Source organism: Periplaneta americana, chromosome 9, assembly GCF_040183065.1.
Source record: "Periplaneta americana isolate PAMFEO1 chromosome 9, P.americana_PAMFEO1_priV1, whole genome shotgun sequence".
NCBI classification, from domain to species: Eukaryota; Metazoa; Arthropoda; class Insecta; order Blattodea; family Blattidae; genus Periplaneta; species Periplaneta americana.
In genome coordinates, this window is record NC_091125.1 from 53262571 (window position 1) to 53281259 (window position 18689).

Genomic DNA, 18689 nt, shown 5'->3' on the forward strand with positions numbered 1-18689 from the left:
TTGTTCCGTGCGAGTCCGTTGTATTTTTTGTATAAGAAAATGTCGTCTTTAATCTTGAATATAGAAAAGTTGATTTTTCATTATTTTCATAGTTCTGTGGTGCTCAGTAAAAGAGGGTAAGTCAGAAATGGATTGTTTTAAGTTATGACCTCCATGTGAATACAAAAAATTTAGACTACATATTCAGATAATATAAAGATCATATGTCTATTCTCTTCCATAATGATGTAGAGCTTCAGATTTCCAGCCTACCGTAATGAATTTGGATCTCATTTCAAACATTGCTTTTGCTCTACGTAAAATTTTCAATTTGTGGATTATTTCCTTTTTACCGCGCACCATGGAATTATGGACATGTCTAACGAACTGCTAACATTAAAATATTAAACAGATTGGCAAAAGAGATTCCCAAGATATTTTATTATGTTTTGCAATATTTGTTCACCGATAAACAACGCCAAGAAAATTAAGTATACATAATATTGTAAAAAAAAAATATATATATATATATATAATTTTTTAAAGTTATATACTATGCAATGATTTTTCGTCCTACTCGGTTGAGAGTACGTTTTGCCAAAAGTGATACTTTCATTGATAGAAGGCAGCTATCGCGGAAGACCGTGAAATGAAATACGAGAAGTGATGATGAAGGGTTATAGAGGATTGAGAAGTCGTACCCCTTATAATTTGTACTGTCCCAGTATTAATGTGGAGGAACTTGGGAAACATGTTAAATCCCAAGTTTGTATTTCTCATTCTTATCATCGTACCCAGTACATCCTTCCGAGAAAAATCAGTAACATTTTATCAACAGTAATCTCACTAGAGGTTTTGATTTATCTAGAGAAAATCAAAACTCGAGTGGGATTTAATTGACTATTACACGATTAGAAGAAAGTACATAAAGATTAGAAGTAACGAAGTGCTCCAATACAATAAAATATTGATTAACTTACGAAAATACAACTTTCTTCAAAATTATTATTGTACCATCTCAACATTACAAATATTACGCTAGATGGCAGTAGTGTATTATGATTAGCTGTTTTCTTGTTATCAGTTGTGCCAACTATGGAATCTTCATTGAACTCTGTGGACGGTTACTAGTCAAGAAGGCTTTGTTGATTCAATTTCATTTTTATTAAAACATTTGCATTCCACTTCAATTATCCGGATCCCAGTTATCAACGTCACTTGACAAATGATTTTCAATAAATCTTAATATTAAACAATCTCTGATACGTGACTATCCATAATATCATATAGCAGAAGCTACAACATAACCTAAATAATATAAACAACTATTCGAAAAGTTTTAATTAGGGATGATGAAATAAACAAGAAAAGTTTTAATTAAGGACGATGAAATAAAAAATTAACAGGAATAATTTTAAAAGGAACAGTTATTGAAAGTACTATTTTTAAATTTGAATGTTTTAGTGGTTAGTGGTTCAGTTGATGTTATATTGGACATGTGCGTAAAAGAAGTGGGACTCGTTGATGTACATGGTTTATTTCTCAACTTATTCAGGATTTTCGAATGGTGCTCTTTATTTATTTGTAAATAGGGTTTCAGGGAAGATTCATAGATATGACTAGTGATCTTTATTAATTCTTGTTCTTAAATGTCAATGCGAGTCATATTTGAAACTGCTGTGCATCGACTGGAGTGGTTTGTAATTTTCTGTTTTTTGACGTCCAGACCAGTGCAGTTTGAAATGTTGGCAAACAAAGAAACAAATGCTAGGGTAGTGATAAAAATAAACAATTGCTAGGGAAGCGATAAAATTAAACAAATGCTAGGGACGCGATAAAATTGTGCGATAAGCAGACATGATTGGTTGAAAGACGTCCTTTCGTACCGTTTTATTGGTCAATAGTAGTATGACGTAGTAAAGGTGTAATAGTCAAAAGAAAGTAACAAAGATGACTATCGAAATCAGCACTTACTTATTCCCAAAAGTGAACAACGGACGGACCAATTATAGGTTATTATCATATACTGTATGCTTTATGAGTTCAAAATCAATATTTATAGCAGATTATTTATCTCTCGCGTTCATATTACTTTTATAATATTGCTTCAGAATGTAGTATTTTAATTCTTCAGCACCGATTACGCCTCGTAAAGCAGAAACAATACCCTCACATAGTTTAATCCGAAATGAAATATTTGAAATCAGTAGGGATTGCAAATACCTAGGTAGGGATATAAAGAATACATAGGGCAAAAACTTCAGACTGAAATGTTAAACATCTAAGTTCAGCGGTACAGACTACAATGGACACAACACATCTCAGGAATTCAGAACAACATCCTTAGACGATCAGTTCTAAAGACTTGGCCTGTCGCTTCAACCATGTTCTCTTTCCTCTGCTATTCTCTTGCATGCTTCATAGTTGTCGCACTTCATCCTATTGAGCATGTCTTTGATGTATTTTCTTCTCGGCTTCTTCTCCCTTTGTTCCCAAATATGTTTCCCTACAGTAGTATATTAACTGGAAATATACATTATTATGTCAGATTCTGTGACCAATGAATTTAATTTTTCTGTCCTCCAATTTTTTTTATTAATGTTCCACTTACATTTACCTTTTTTAAAATTTCAACACTTGACACTTTATCACTCCACCTAATTTCTAATATTCTACAACAAATCCAAATATTTTCGTGGCCGCTGAGCGATTACAGCGAATTCCAGTTTGCCAACTTCCGCTTTTATTTATCATAATACATTCCAGATAATTTGTTTAATGTTCTACTTATTTCGAATAACCTATCACAATATAAGAAAGTTACAAGCAGGAGGGAAAGGCAAGAAGCCAAACAAAATCTGGAATGATCTTAATATTTTTCCTTTACAAATTCCAGCTATTGATAATACATAATTTTGAGCCGCTAATAATATTTCCTTGTTTGCTGATTTTATCTTTAAAATACATATTTAAAAATTATTCTTTTAGTGAAGATCCACTAGCACAAAGTTTCTGTTCTTGTTTCATTTTTTTGTACAATGGCAAGGTCCTTAACTTGCCGTTATTCGCCCCGACTCAACGAGCTTGGCTCATAGATGTTGCTAGTGCCGAGAAGCATATATCACTTAGTTTGTCAGAGACTATCCAGAGTGTACAATAGGCACTGGGTCTACATTATACTCGTAGGCTAATAATGAAGAATTATTGAGGTGTCACGGACGAAGAAAATCTATCTTGTCTGGACCATGGGCATGCCCAACACAAGTTATGAATTCAGGGTGGGTCGGCCAGAATTTGAACCCGTGTCCCGTGGTTTATAAGCCCAGCTCGCTAGCACTAAGATACCGTGTTTCTTATTGTATCAATATCAATTTATTCCGGTTATAAATTTGTTTGTATTAATTTTTGCTTTTCTTCTCTGCATTCTCATTTCTGTTTTCCGAGTATATCGGTCGGTGTGTTCATAATTCGATGAACCTTTATGACTAATTCTCCACTTTTTCGAAGCAAAATCACACTGCTATTACAATATCACATTTTTAACAATCTCATTTCGATGTATTAGATAAACTAGAATGTAAACTGAACTCTGTAGAGAGAAAGGCATGTTGGTCCGACAAGTTAACAAATTTAAAGAAACAAATATTAAAAGTCCTTCAATAAGTGTCTATTCAAAAATACAAAATATTACATAGGTTGCATGAACATATTACTAGCGCTTTCGCTATTATAATAGCATCTTCAGGTCAGACTTGCGTGATATTAAGCTTTTCATATAAAGACATAGATGGACAAGTAACGTCGAAATGTGTTAAGGTACATGACGTGAAGATATAAAAATACAATGGTAAGAAAAGTAAAATTTGACTTATGAACAGTCTACCATTGTATTTTTATATCTTCACGTCATGTACCTTAACACATTTCGACGCTACTTGTCCATCTATGTCTTTATATGAAAAGCTTAATATCACGCAAGTCTGACCTGAAGATGCTATTATAATAGCAAAAGCGCTAGTCAGAATATGTTCATGTAACCTATGTAATATTTTGTATTTTTGAATAGACAGTTATTGAAGGACTTTTGATATTTGTTTCTTTAAATCTGTAGAGAGGAACTAACAGAATCCTGGTGTGAAGACGTGTAGTAACCATGGCAACCGTGATATTCTAGCTGAATAAAGGCATTATTACAGCTTCTCCCTTTTATATCAGCGTCACAACCGGAAATTGGCAATGCAGGCGCTGTTTCATGTGATTTGGGTTCTATTTCAAGCATATAGTAGTACTGTATTATGTCTAAATAATGGGTTGTGTACAATGAATTACCATTATCATCTAGTTCTTCATGTCATCCTATTTAGATTGGCTTCAGATTTGTAGGTTATGAGTATGATTTATATTTTATTGCAAATTTTTCAAAACGCGATATATTTTGTATTTTATTAATTTGGTAAGTGGCAATATTTTCATTAATAATAATAATAATAATAATAATAATAATAATAATAATAATAATAATAATACACTAATAATTACATTAATATAATAATAATTAATATCATGAATAATAAACATTCTCTATGATAGGTACTTCAACTAGTTACATGAGACCTAATCGAAGATTTCGGTCACCGGCCGCTACTGATCCAAAGCCTTATTTTCCGAATGGAACCCTGCAACAGATTTGATTTCATCTAATCATGTAATATGTGGTCGTCTTCTTGGTCTCTTGATATCTCTTTGAATCCAGTGACGAATTTCTGTTGACCAGTTCGCACCCCTACTAAAATACCGTCGTATGTCAAAAATCATGTATTAATTTCGTAAATTATTTTCAGCACTGTTTTACTAATTGGAGGCATAGAATTCTAATAATAAAATAGTTCATTATCACAGGTTTTGGTACCTGTTTATTGAAATATTTTACAGTATTATTTTATTAAGAAACAGCATACCTAGCTTTACAAATTATAGCTTTCGAGTTACGATACTATTTTACTGGGAGTGCGAGCTCTTATCTGTTCTTCTTGCAATTATTGACCTACCAATTCCATTTTAAGATTTTTAATTTTGCATTATGATGTCTTCCACTCTTGTTTGCTCTCTGACCCGCTGGTTCCTTTTGCTGTCTCTTCTCGTAATACATAACATGCATCTCTCAATACTCCTTTGTGCTTGTAGCCTCTGAATTGCTTCCTTGCTTAGTCATAGATATAGCCTATTGTAATTAACTCAATGTGTCCACCCACACTTACTTTTCCGCTTTTCGTGTTTGTCTGTCAGGAGTCTCTTCCGTTATAAGAGACGTTCTACATTCTCAATAGAGACTTAAACATCCCTGCTCATAATAGGAATTTACAAACGAGAAATATAAGATGTAAATTTCTCGTGGAGTTCTTTCACTCTGGAATAGGGCGCTTCTCTTGTGAAGAAAACCGAGCCTAGGATTTTCATCGCCTTTTAAAAAGTCATTGCTTAAAGTCGGGTTTTAGCTCGCGAAATTCTAATACGATTGAAGTCCTGGCATCCAATAGATCGAAGAGAGCTTCTTATAACTTTGGACCTCCGTGCTGGTATGCCGCGGCATATTACTGAAAAGAGACAATAAGAAAGTAGGACAAATAAAAATGAAGAACACAGAGAACGTATTTTAAAATGAATGCGTATTATCTTCAAGAATAAATATGTTACGTTAATTTGCACAAAAAATGAACTTTTAATTGCAATTCTGTCGAGCATTCTTAAACTAAACTGCAACACAAAGTGGCCAATCGACAATATCATTCAACATAACATAAATGTATGAACAAAGGGCATCATCCACACAGCTTTTCTACATGGAATGCTCATGAGAGTCATTTTTAGTTGCTGCTAGTGAAATATTCTGTTTATAACCGCCGACTAATACTACTCACTCGTCTAAAACAATAATGAACGAAACAGAATTTAACTCTCGTTATTCATGAAGTATCTATTAGTAGGCCTATTTTAAATTTTCTTCTGCTTGTGACAGTAAGCAAAGTAGGACAAATAAAAATGAAGAACTCAGAGAATATATTTTAAAATGAATGCGTAAATAATTAAATATGTTACGAAAAAATTAAGCATGAGAGAAAGTAAAAACGAATTTCAATTGCAATGTCAATATTTCTACCGACTTCTCAAGTTAAAATGGTGGGAAAGAATAGAAACATGTTTAAGGAAAAGAACACGTCCATGAAGTTATGTACAGTCTTAGAAAAAAAAGTTTTGTCGCACAGGTACTTTATAAGTCCCAGAAAGGAGGCAGTGTACATGACTAGTAGGGCTGAAAAAAATTATTGGTTATAGGCTACGCTGCATCGTACGTAGAGCACAGGATTACTTATGTTTCAAATTAATTAACTGGGAACAAATATTAAATTTACAAAAATATCATTATCAATGAAGTCAAACACAATTTCCCTATGTTCTGACTTCAGTCATTTATTCTTTGTTGGATTTTTGTTTAGGCATTCTGATACAACCTCGCGTCACTTGAGCAGGTCTACTATTGAGGAGAATCGGATGTTCACTCTCTCTGCTCCTTACAGACAGTAGAGACATTTGGCAACGCGACGCATTTTGTAAACAATGTATATAGAAATTGTTTACTACCCTGAGGCGGCTTCGGTAGCGCAGTTGATGTAGCGCTGGCCTTCTGTGTTCGATGCTGCGGGTTCGATCCCTGCCCAGGTCAATGGCATTTAAGTGTGTTTAAATGCGACATCCTCATGTCAGTAGATTTACTGGCATGTAAAAGAACTTCTGCGGGATAGAATTCCGGTACACCGGCGACGCTGATATAACCTCGGCAGTTGCGAGCGTCGTTAAACCATAATTTAAATTAATTTACTACTCTGATACTAATAGACTACTTTTATTCAGCCCTAATGATCAGTCCTACAACTAAACAAAATAATTGTATTACCTCAACTAGTCGTTCCCTTGTGAACCAGATCGCTCGTCTTCTGATCATGCGCACTGCCTCCTTTCTGGGACTTAACGAAGTACCTGTGCGACAAAACTTTTTTCTAAGACTGTACGGTATGGATATACTCGTACTTAGAAAAATAATGACAATTCTCGTCCTATCTATAGTTTGTACTATACATATATTGATTTGATACTTTAAATGTATATTCATAATTTAAAATCCTAAAACATTAAGCATTAAAAAGGAACGTAGAAAGAAAGAAAAAAATAAGAGAATTTACAGAGTTTCTTCGGATAAAATGTGTCGAGGATTAATGTTCTCTAGTTTAATAATTGTTTAAATAACTAATTATTCTTTAAAAATGAATGATAGTTTGCTGGAAACTGCAATAAGAGAATAATTTGCGGATCTCCTAGGTGTAGGAACTACACTTGCTCTGAAATCTCACTGCGATAAAATATAATTTTTCAAATGATTAATTCTTATACGAGAGTTAAAGACGGTGTGTACTTAGCGCGAGACCCCCAAGGCCCAACTCGGGATGAGTTTTTCGGTATTTGCTTTATAAGTTGCAACTCACTTCATCGCTGTAATATAATTTATAGGGGTTGCCTTCCTTTCTCTTTGATGTTGGTTTCTGTATAACTGCGCTTTGAGGTTATGTTCATTTTATTTACACCCAATAACTTCCAAACTGACGTCAACAATACGGTATCCTGCTCTAGGTAAGACGCTAATTTTACTCTACACCTTCATATTAACCTCATATAACTTCCTTTGTAGTAGTCTGAAGTTAATACCAATGTTCTCTTTTCTTTTTAATCTCTGTAGCAAAGTTTACAAGTATGTACACACTGGTTCTCGGTATCTACTTCAGAAGTAGTTGAATGTTTATTATCCTCAGAATCTGATTACTAAAAGGAAATAAAATATAACGAACGTATACGCAGAAAAATAAGATATGTACGAGGGGACGATAAGTTTCTGTCACCACAGAAATAAAATGATGATAAACTTTGATTGATACTTATTTATTTTTCAACGTAATCCCACTTAAACTCAATACACTATTAGAGTGATTCTTAAGCACTTTTATTCCACTCAAATAAAATTAAGGAGTTTTTATCTGAAATGGCTCATTCACTTCTTCCATCACATCATTATCGCTCTCAAATTGTTTTTATGGCAAGTCCACTTTAAGGTTTTAAAACAGCAAGTAGTCTGATGTAGCTATGTCTGGTATGGACGACAGTTGAAAGCAACAATCCTCCAATGTTTGAGTTGCAAGCGCTCTGTTGAAGTGTGATTCCTTTTGCTCAGCTTTCTTCACCTCGAGTTTCAAAAGTAGAAGGAGAAAGAGAGGAGAAGCAGGACTAGTAGCATTAACAGCAGCAGCAGCAGCAGCAGCAGTAGCAGGATGAGAAGCAAGAGTGGGATCAGTAGTAATATGAGTAGGAGCAGCAGAAAAAAGCAGGGATAAGCAGCAGCAGTAACAGGATCAGGAGCAGAAACAGGAGTAGGATCAGTAGGAGTAGGAGGACGAATAGGATCAATATCAGAGTAGGAGTAGAAGCAGTATAAAAACAGGAATAGGAGCAGCAGCAGGAGTAGGAGCAAGAGAAGAATCAGTAACAGGAGTAGGAATAGGAGCAATACAAAAAAAACAGGAGTAGGAGTAGTAGCAAGAGTAGAACATATAATAGTAGGAATAGAAGGAGGAGTAGAAGCAGTAGAAATAGGAGCAGGTGTAATAGCAGCATCATTTTATTTAATGACGCTCTCAACTGTAGAAGTTGTTCAGCGACGAAATTCAACATGGGCAAGAAATGACCTCAAATTTTGCTTGGAGCGCTTTCTCAGGGATAGAGTTTTTCACGTACTGTAAATATACGAAACGGTACTCACAACTTTTCTTCCCTCTTGGAGTAAGCCATGCTAATGAATTTGTCGTCCCTCAACATCCATTGCCCTCGTCAGGTTCCTGAACTCGCAAAACTCGTATCCAACGGATAGTATGGTAACTTGAGCTTCAATTCTTCTTGCAGCCATCTTAGAACGTTGGAATAATTTTTATCATAAATATTGACACCGTGTTTCAGGAAAGCAGTCATGATAATTTGATACTTTCTTCTACATCGCAAAAACTGAAGCTATAACTTTCTCGGGTAATTGCTGGGAAATAAATATGTTTCATTGCAGAAGAGAGATGCTTCAACTGTTTTAATTGATTTTTCATTCCAGGGTTGAAGTGGTGGAATCATGTTTGTCTATAGCATAGTTTCTTTGTAAATCATTTGTTTCATCTCTCTGAAAACAATCTCAAGACAACATAACTCTGTCCCGCTTCTGAAATTATTAAATATTTTAGGAATCTACCTAGCTACAAACTTGAAAAATTCTGCCAATAATAGATACGGATGATATAAACTATTGAAAATAGTTCAACATGAATATGTTTCCATGTATGGTGGGCTGAAAATCTATTAAACTTATTGAAAGTCCCGTAATTTTGTTCAAAGTACATATAAAAATAACAATAATACAATTTTGTTAATAAAATAATGTGGTTTATCTATTTTCGTTGCCAAAGTACGCCATTATTTTACACTTTTATACTGCAAAAGTTTGCCTTTGGTAAATAAAATGGAGAACACGTTGCTATGTTATTTTACTTAGCAAATTGTTATAGAATTTTATAACATTTCTTTTTTCAACAGTTAACATGTATAACGAGACTCTAACGGAAAGTTGCAGTAATCTGGTAATTTGTGTAGTTTTCAGTATTGACTTAGAAAGTATGTTACATGAAGCGACATTAGCTGTTTGCCGCTAGTTCAATATCCTCTACATCAGAAAAATTTTCCATAAGTTCAACACTTTTCATCCACAACCTCTTTATTGGTTTCAATCAACAACAATTATTATTACTGTAGTAACAATATAGTAACATACAGCTGACGTCATGAATCGTAAAGAGTAAAATTTTTCACTGATATAACAGATTTAATACGCCTAATTGAATTCGTAGATTTATTTTCTTCTAATTTTCGGCAAATAACGAACAACATAGATAAAGTATTGTATTCAACTCGTACAAAAATAGCTTTGTTAACTCGTGGGTGTTACAATTAGATCACTCCCTCCGGTCGTGATCTAACTCGGTAATATAGCTCCACTTTCATGCGCCGTTATATAATATACTATTATTTTCACATGAACTTTTGTTTCGGTTGTTTCACTATTGTTGTTATGGCAAATAAATAAATAATAATTTAAGATATTCTGGAGTGATTTAATGTGTTTTTTTCGTAAATTCACACCAGAAAATAATGGTTTTGCCACTACAAATGTGAATTGGCCTTATTCAGATTACTATGAATGTAATAGAGATTGTTTCAGAGCACTGATAAGATTGAGAATTGTAAATGGATTGAGATGTGAGCCCTGTATTTTGTCATCTTTGTGATAGCTTGTAAAAAAAATTGAGTCCGGTTTCTGACAGATAAAAAACGTTGTTGTGAGACGAAATCAATAGAAAACGATGTTAATGCTGCGATGGGTTTACAGTAAGACAGGAAATTAGACAAAATTCATAATAGGGAACATGAGTATGAATCAAGTTGCGAGGCGACAGCAGATGAGCTAATAAATAGTGTGGCGTATTCTCAGAAATTGATTTATATGTGAATAAACATTACTATTCTATGAGTAAAACTATATTATTATTTTATACTAACATTTTAATAAAGAGAACTTTCAAATCTTTCGTAACTTTTGAATAATACTATTGTTGATCATTGACAGTAGAGCACTTTTACCACACTGTAGCGTAGAAATAATACCACTTACGAGTGTAAACCACTCACTGAAGACAAGTGTTTAGTCTATTCGCGTGATTTTGTGAACTACATTAGTTTATGTGAAGTGTGTTGCGGTAGCATTTACTAAGTCAGCATTGAAACACTGTCCAAATACCAGTGTTGTCAAACGTTAGGCAAAATAAACTACAAAACGTTGCCATCTTCTCCTGGAACACTCATGATTTATTATTCTGTCATACTATTGTGTTTTGTGGCTTCTGCTGAACAGGAATCACACTGACAAAGTCGACCAGGAGTTTTCACATTCTTTGTATTCGCTAACAATAAATTGTGATATTGACTTTCGTAACAACAACTATGAAACTGTGTAAGTAAAACTGTGTCATGCCATTTATAAACATTGAATAATGAATTTACATAATTAGTATATATCCTCTGGACAAAAAGAAAAACAAATATAATAAAATTATACCTATTTTACAGCAACATAATGTAAAGGCTGGTTCACAATAAACCGGGAACGGAAACGATAACGATAACGAGAACGGAAATAATGTTAAAATAAATGTATTTAAATGTGAGCATTCACAACTAACTATTGTGCATGCTCAGACTTGAATACATTTGTTTTAATATTATTTCCATTCTCGTTCTCGTTATAGTTTCCGTTCCCGGTTTATTGTGAACCAGCCTTAATACTCTACACGAAACTATTAACGAACTAAATTGCTTTTCTGCTTTTCCGTGTCTTGCAGTAAACCATCAAATATTGTATCTCGTGGATCTCTGCCGTACATTGCATGACATGTTGCAGTCACTGGGAGAGATACGTATCTTTACCAAAAGAGACACGTATTATTAATTATAAACTCTACTGCGTTGGTGGAAAAAACTGTGAATACTTCAGTATTACGTTTCCTTAAAATGATGCTCAGAATCTCTTCTAGCTTCGGCTAGCCAGTTCTATAACTCATCACTACTTGTTGCTCACATTAGAAGTACTTTATTAATGCGCGCAGGTAAATTAAAATATTATAACTAGAGAACGAACATTTGCTATCTCGGACGCGATGTTGCTTGGGTATTAACCATACAATGTAACTGACTGTGAGCTCTGCTTAAAGTGCGTTTCACGAATAGAAAGGATTGACTTCAATAGCTTTTAGAGGCAACTTGGCCATATTCCTGGAAAACGTGCACGTTACTGTTTGTGGTGTGCGTTGTAGGGAGGATTGAAATAAAGTCGCTGATGTTTCTGTAGTTCCTATTGCGTACAGATGCTACAGTTAACCAGTTTGATATTTCAAGCAGATTGGTGTGAATTGTAGCCTTGTGAACTTGTTACAAATGGCAGTCTTAAGTGTAAATTTTATCTTATGCTTAATTGTAGTGTCTTATTTAATTCGTGGAAGAGGGAACCATATTTGTTCCGAAAATAAAGAGCTTACATGCCGGATTCACGAGTATTTTCAGAAAGAATATGATGATGCGATGTGCATTAAACCTATGATATCAGTCACTAAGTGTATGAAAGAACTATTAAAGCGACTGGAATTAGTGGAAGGTAGAATTGTTAAGGAGAAACAAACAGGCGAATTGAAAAGTCCAACGAAAAACACGGCCTTGGGATTGTTCTGAAAATAATAGGTAAGTATAGATAATTTCGACAGCCATGCATTGGAAAGGAATATTTTAAATTTGTGTGGAGAAGGGTACATTCGAAGCTTGAATGATATATTAAAAAGTGTCAAAGAGAAATTTTGTTTCCCTGCGTCTAGATCATCTCTCTTGCGTATAATGAGAAACATTGGGTTCCGCTATTAGAAGACTAATATGGCGCGAAAATATTTATTTTATTATTTATTTGATTAATTTATTATTTATTTAACTTGTTATTTATTTGTTTTATTATTTATTTATTCTGGTAAGACCATGAAGCCTTCTCTTCCACACTACCAGAAGTGAAATATATATATCGAAACAATAACAAAAGTAGTAGTACTAATAGTAATACTTAAATATAAAAATAATTATCGTGCACATTAAGTAGCTTACAGTTAATGAAATATTGAGTAAACATAATACATATAATTAAGTAATTTATAATTCATATCCTAATTCTACTTTATGATAGGCCTAAATGACAACTTATACAAACAAACAGAATAACCTATAAAAATCGGCTAACACTCACATATGAGAGGATCAGAAGCAAAGGGGTACAAGTGACATTAAAAAAATGAGTAAATTGCATCCTGGGTAAACTGAAAGATATAAAATTTAAGTGGATTTTAACCACACCACACATTAACATTTAAAATTAAGCTTTCATTAAATTTATGAAAGCTTAATAATTTTCGATCACATTTTCTCTAAAGTTAAAGTTTGCTTGTGCTCCCCTCATATCAATTCCATATAAAAGTATGTACCCAATAATAAAACATCAGGACATAGTTGCGCTGCGTAATCAGTTTCTTTGTGCAAATAAAGATATAATACCGATCAAACGTGCTGTATTCTTTCCCGACGAAACATGGATAAATGTGAACATGGAAAAAGATAAACTGTGGACAGTTAGTGATGATGACCCAGTTCCGCGTGCGCCGATTGGTAAAGGTTCCGGGATTATAGTACTCCATGCCGGTAGTGAACAGGGGTTTGTAAGGTAAGAAAGGTAAGTTTGCATTCTGCTAGCAGTATCATGGCCACCTCGATCGCCCGAACTAACCCTTATAAATTTCTTTGTGTGCTGGATATGGAATGTCTCGTTTTCGAGACCCTGATAAATACTGCAGAAGAGCTGGTTGCTCGCTTTGTTGAAGCTGCAGCGATTTTCGACAAACTCCCGATAATTTTTTAGCGTAGCCTATCACGCAGTCCGTAGTGTGTAGAAATCAATTGTGCATTCGCTTAAACAGACGACAATTTGAACCACATCTCTGAACAACGTTTTTTCACATCACTGCATTCAGGTAACAGAGTCATAACACAATAGTCCGAACTAGCGTCGTGCATTACAGGCGCTATGTTCGGTTCAAGTTTGTCGACTACGGCGAAGTTCGATATTCGCCTATGTTCGCTCTGTAGAAGGAAGCCTGTCGTGTTTGTTCCACCTTCTTATAAAAATATTCGCTGTCCTCTACTCATGTTTTAACCGCTTAAGAATTTTAGCACAGAACTTGCGATTAGTTTTTCATAGAAGATGAGACTAAGTCTTTGATGTCTTGGTTGCTTCTCTTATGTTCGATCATTGCAAGACACTAGTCTGAACACAATTTCTTCTCACCACTTATTAACTCGTAACGAAGAAATGACACGTCTGAGAGGTTTTTGTTACATAAAAAATATGTTTGTTTTGCATCCTCTATCATCCTCAAACGTTGTAAACGAACTCTGTATATGCGTACATACATACATACATACATACATACATACATACATACATACATACATACATACATACATACATACATACGAGCTATTCCATCTCAAATCGACCGAAATATAGAGAAAATTGACCTTACAATTTCTAAATACAATAAAACTTTTTTTGTACGTAGAGAACTGTGATGCAATGCTTTGTGCAAAGTTTGAGGAATCAGAACTTCATAGTGTTTAAATTAAATATATTTAAATTTATCGTATTTTCATAAAATTTGCAACTTTAAACTGTTGTAGCTCCTAAACCCTTTCACCCAATGATCAAAATCATGGTTTATTTTGATGCTGAGAAATTAAAGTTTATATTGACATATAAACAGATGTTCTTACTTTTTATGGAAATGGAGAAATTTAGATTTTTCCTCATTAAGACGCCTTTGCCAAGGAAAAAAATATTTTAAAAATATATAGTTAGATTCCGCATTGAAAGTACAAATAAACACATATTTTTTTTTACTGATGGCACGTTGATAAGAAAATATTGAAAATATCAAATAAAGAAAATAAATAATACGCGCGTGAACTAATCAGCTGACTGTGAGGCGGGAGCTAGCCGAGTTAAGCAAGGCCAGGAAACATAAACACGTCATATGTTGTCCAGCAGTCATGGCTGTGCTAGCTTTATCACAGGTTTTCATAAACACAGGAGTAAAATGACGCCCAACGCTCGCTTATCTTCAGCTCTCGGCCAGTGCGTGTGGTACTACACCGTTCAAGTCTATGCGTCTGAAAATAATCTATTTAATACGCTCGAAACTTATTGCCGTACCACTAACCAAACAATGCCGATTCCCTCTTAATAATGCAAGGTTTTTCTCAATATTTTTTTACATTTTTACAAATTGGCAAAAAGCCTAAAAGTAATTAAAATCATATTATCTGTCTCTCTGTATATACTAAAAATAAGGATTATTTCTTAACATAACCTACCAAATGTCAGCTTCAAAATGAGCTCTCGTTCAATGTTCTGCAGCAAATGGTTCCAGAGTTCTGAGCGCTGAAAGAAGCTTGTTTTTCTAAAATACGCTAAATTTGTTACTCAATAATACGAAAACCGTTTGACTTTCGATGGTATATTTTTTAAAATGCACTCTCCTCAGTACCTTGTGTAAATAGGGAAAAAAATTAGAGTATAAAAAAATGCGAGGTTTTTTACTGATCGATTTCATATGGAATAGCCCATACACACACACACTTAGGCACACACCATACACATATTGTACGTATTCTTTTTGTTGTTTAACTTGTCGGATGAAATGTTCACGTGAATAGTCGCATCTGAGTGGTCAGGAATGGCTGAGAGCTTCTCAACAGTTGCTACTCGTGTTACCTGCTTAATTCCCATGCCTTTACCGGTTACTCCCATGGCGTGCATCTGATAGCGGGAAAAGGACGCTTTCATGAATTCATGTTTGGTTTGTGTTCCCTTTGAGGTCAGGTCAGCTGAGTCTGCGAGCGTTTGCCACGTCACCTCTCGTCCCCTGGCCGATCGCATTCTCGTGACTCGTTTTTGGTTTTGCTAAGCTCTGCACAGTTGCTTAGTTTGTTTTGTTATTGGCAAACAGAAAGTTTCACGGCACACGATTACAGTTCCGGGGTTCCCAGAATTAGGAGCTGCGACAGACCGTTCCAACAGAATCGTCACACAGTCGCTAGCAGAGCTCTTTCTCTTGCGACAGTTACATTTTCTGCGCTGTCGTAACATGGCTTTTCTCTGGCATTGTTGTAGTTAAGACCTATTCGCTCGACTCTGGTTTACACGTTCTTTTTCTAATATACCTGAAATGTCACGTCGTTAGCTAAGAATATAAGGAAATAAACAGAGATAAGATGAAATTATTATTACTTAAAGTGAGAGGTTGTGACTGGATTAAATAAGAAATGGAGATATAGAAAGATAACTCACTAACTGCAAAATAATGAAGTATCCAGAATAGAGAAAGGATAAATGAGATCACTGCTCTCTAGATAGGATTTATGTATTTATTCACACGGCAAATGGGCAAATACCCTGTGTCAGTGATAACTAATTACACTCAATAATGACAATTAATAATAAACACAGTTAATAAATAAATACAATTAATAATAATACTAATAATAATAAATACTAATAATCACAAACTCAGAACTATGGAAGATAACAAATCAGAAAGAAATCACAATAGAAATCAAAAGACGAAAGTGGAATTGGATAGGGCACACAATCAGGAAAGAAGATGGAGCAGTAGAAAGAATGGCTTTGGATTGGAACCGCCAGGGTAGTAGAACAAGAGGAAGGCCAAAAAATACATGGAAGAGAACAGTTTTGGAGGAAATTGCTAGGGAGGGGAAAACATGGAGCGAAGTGAAGAAGTTGGCTACAAATAGGGTCCAATGGAGGCACTTTGTGAATGCCCTATGCCCCTCATTAGGAGATATAGGAGTTTGATTGATTGAATAATAATAATAATAATAATAATAATAATAATAATAATAATAATAATCCCTAATTAAATGAAGCACGATCACTTAAAATAACATTTAAAGTAAATCTAATTTGTATCTTAGCCATAAGTTCGAACTAAACCCACGAGTATGATATGTTCATACATGCACAAATACATATCAGCACCAGACTCATTTCACTCACTGCACTGGAACTGCAACACATTTCACTGATACTATCCTGGTTTCACTAACACTTCAAAAACATTTCGCTGTTTTAATACTTTGCACTACCACTATAAACTATAAAACTTCACTGACACAAGCACACTCCACTTAACAACACACTTCACACTTCCCTCACATAACACACTTCTTCAACAACAGAACAACACTGGAGAAACTCCTCTACAACTACCACCAGCCTCCACCACCAAACTAAAACACACAAACAAAACCGCAAACACTGTTGGAAATTTGAATACTGTCTGAGAGGACACACGACAGCAACAGAGAGGCAGATGAATAAAATAACACCACACCATGAAAGTCTCCATAACCATTCAGACGCTTCTGCCACCGGAAGGGGAAACTTAAAAACATAAAAAAATGTATGTATGTATGCACAGTGTGCTGCCCAAGAGCAGGTCTTTAACTGCAAACCCAGCATTTCCCTTTCTTGCTTTCCTCTTAATCTCCCCATATAATACTTTAATGCTGTCTATCAACTGATATCTTTTACCCCGAACTCTTGTCCCGTTCACCATTCCTTAAGCATCGCAAATTAACAAATTAGGCCTACACCAGAATAATTAAAACAAAATAAAATAAATGAAGTAAAAAATAAAATAAAATAAATAAAAAGCCAATCACCGCACTCACACACCAACTGGCACTTATGCCAGAAATAGTGTCATATACAGTATGTAAATATATATTTATTGTTATTTATGTACAGTGGCTGGAGAGGGCATCCTGCGCTATAAGACCCTAAAACGACCTCTGGCTCAAAGCCAGTAAAGTCAATAAACATCATCAACAACAACATCACTGCTACAGCACTTCAAATAACAAAACATCAATTATACTCTTTACGTAGTGTGTAGCCTATAAATACTACCGTCTATTAATAAAGTCCTTAAGCCTATTTTTAAATACATTTTTGGTTATTGGTAAAGCCTTTGGTAAGTCTGCAGGTAAAGCATTCTGCGAATTTTTCTTCTAATAGTCATTGTTACCATAACAGATATATTCTGTAGGACTAAAAATTAATCTTTACATAGAAGCGGGTTGGTTTACGCTATACAGAGTACATTTATAAGTTCCATATCCTTTGTTCTCTATTGCCTCATTAAATGTTTTTAAGAAACTTGCTTCTGTGGAATTAAAATTCTGGCTGTGCTTTATAAAGGAATCCCGGCTATAAGGCGGATAACATGACACGCCTGGTTGTAGCAGTTAGTGTCGTGAGCTACTGCGCTCCGCTTGTCATGACCCACTCTGTGTGTGACGAGGGTGGCAATGCTGTCGAATCTTTCACGTCACGTTCTCAGAATATCAGCGATATCACAAACAGAAAGACCTGAGAGCAACATCTGCTCAAGTCACTTACAAGTTTTGATTGCGTGTAACAGACATACTTTTTGCTTGTCAGCAGGCCTGAAACGATTCAATGAAATTTAGATCCACATTTAGATTGCATTTGAGAGCTACGAGGTAAGTGTCTACATCTATGAGCATTAGGACACTTGACACGAAATGGTAATCTAAATTTGTGTAAGTTTTAATGTATCTTTATAATTCTTTTAGAATCTCGCAACAGAATCTGGTCTTCATTTTCCGGATTCGAGCAGCAGAGGACAACTAACTATTTATAGGTTGAAATTTCCACATGTTCAGCTGAAAAATTCATTCGAACTCAAAATATGAATAAAGCTATTTTATCCTCTGAAAGTTGTTCCAAAAGTAATAAATTTTTACTTCACGTTTGATAAATTTACTTAGAATAGTCTAGCTATACCTGCGTAAATTGTGACACTTTGAATAATTTTTCTGCTTATTAA

At 34.6% G+C, this 18689-nt stretch overlaps 1 protein-coding gene across 2 annotated transcripts in view; it reads left to right on the top strand.

Moving 5' to 3' along the window:
• Window positions 1-18689, top strand: part of LOC138705937 (pleckstrin homology domain-containing family G member 5-like) — a 705365-nt gene that overhangs the window by 384728 nt on the left and 301948 nt on the right. The gene's annotated exons all lie outside the window — the stretch shown is intronic.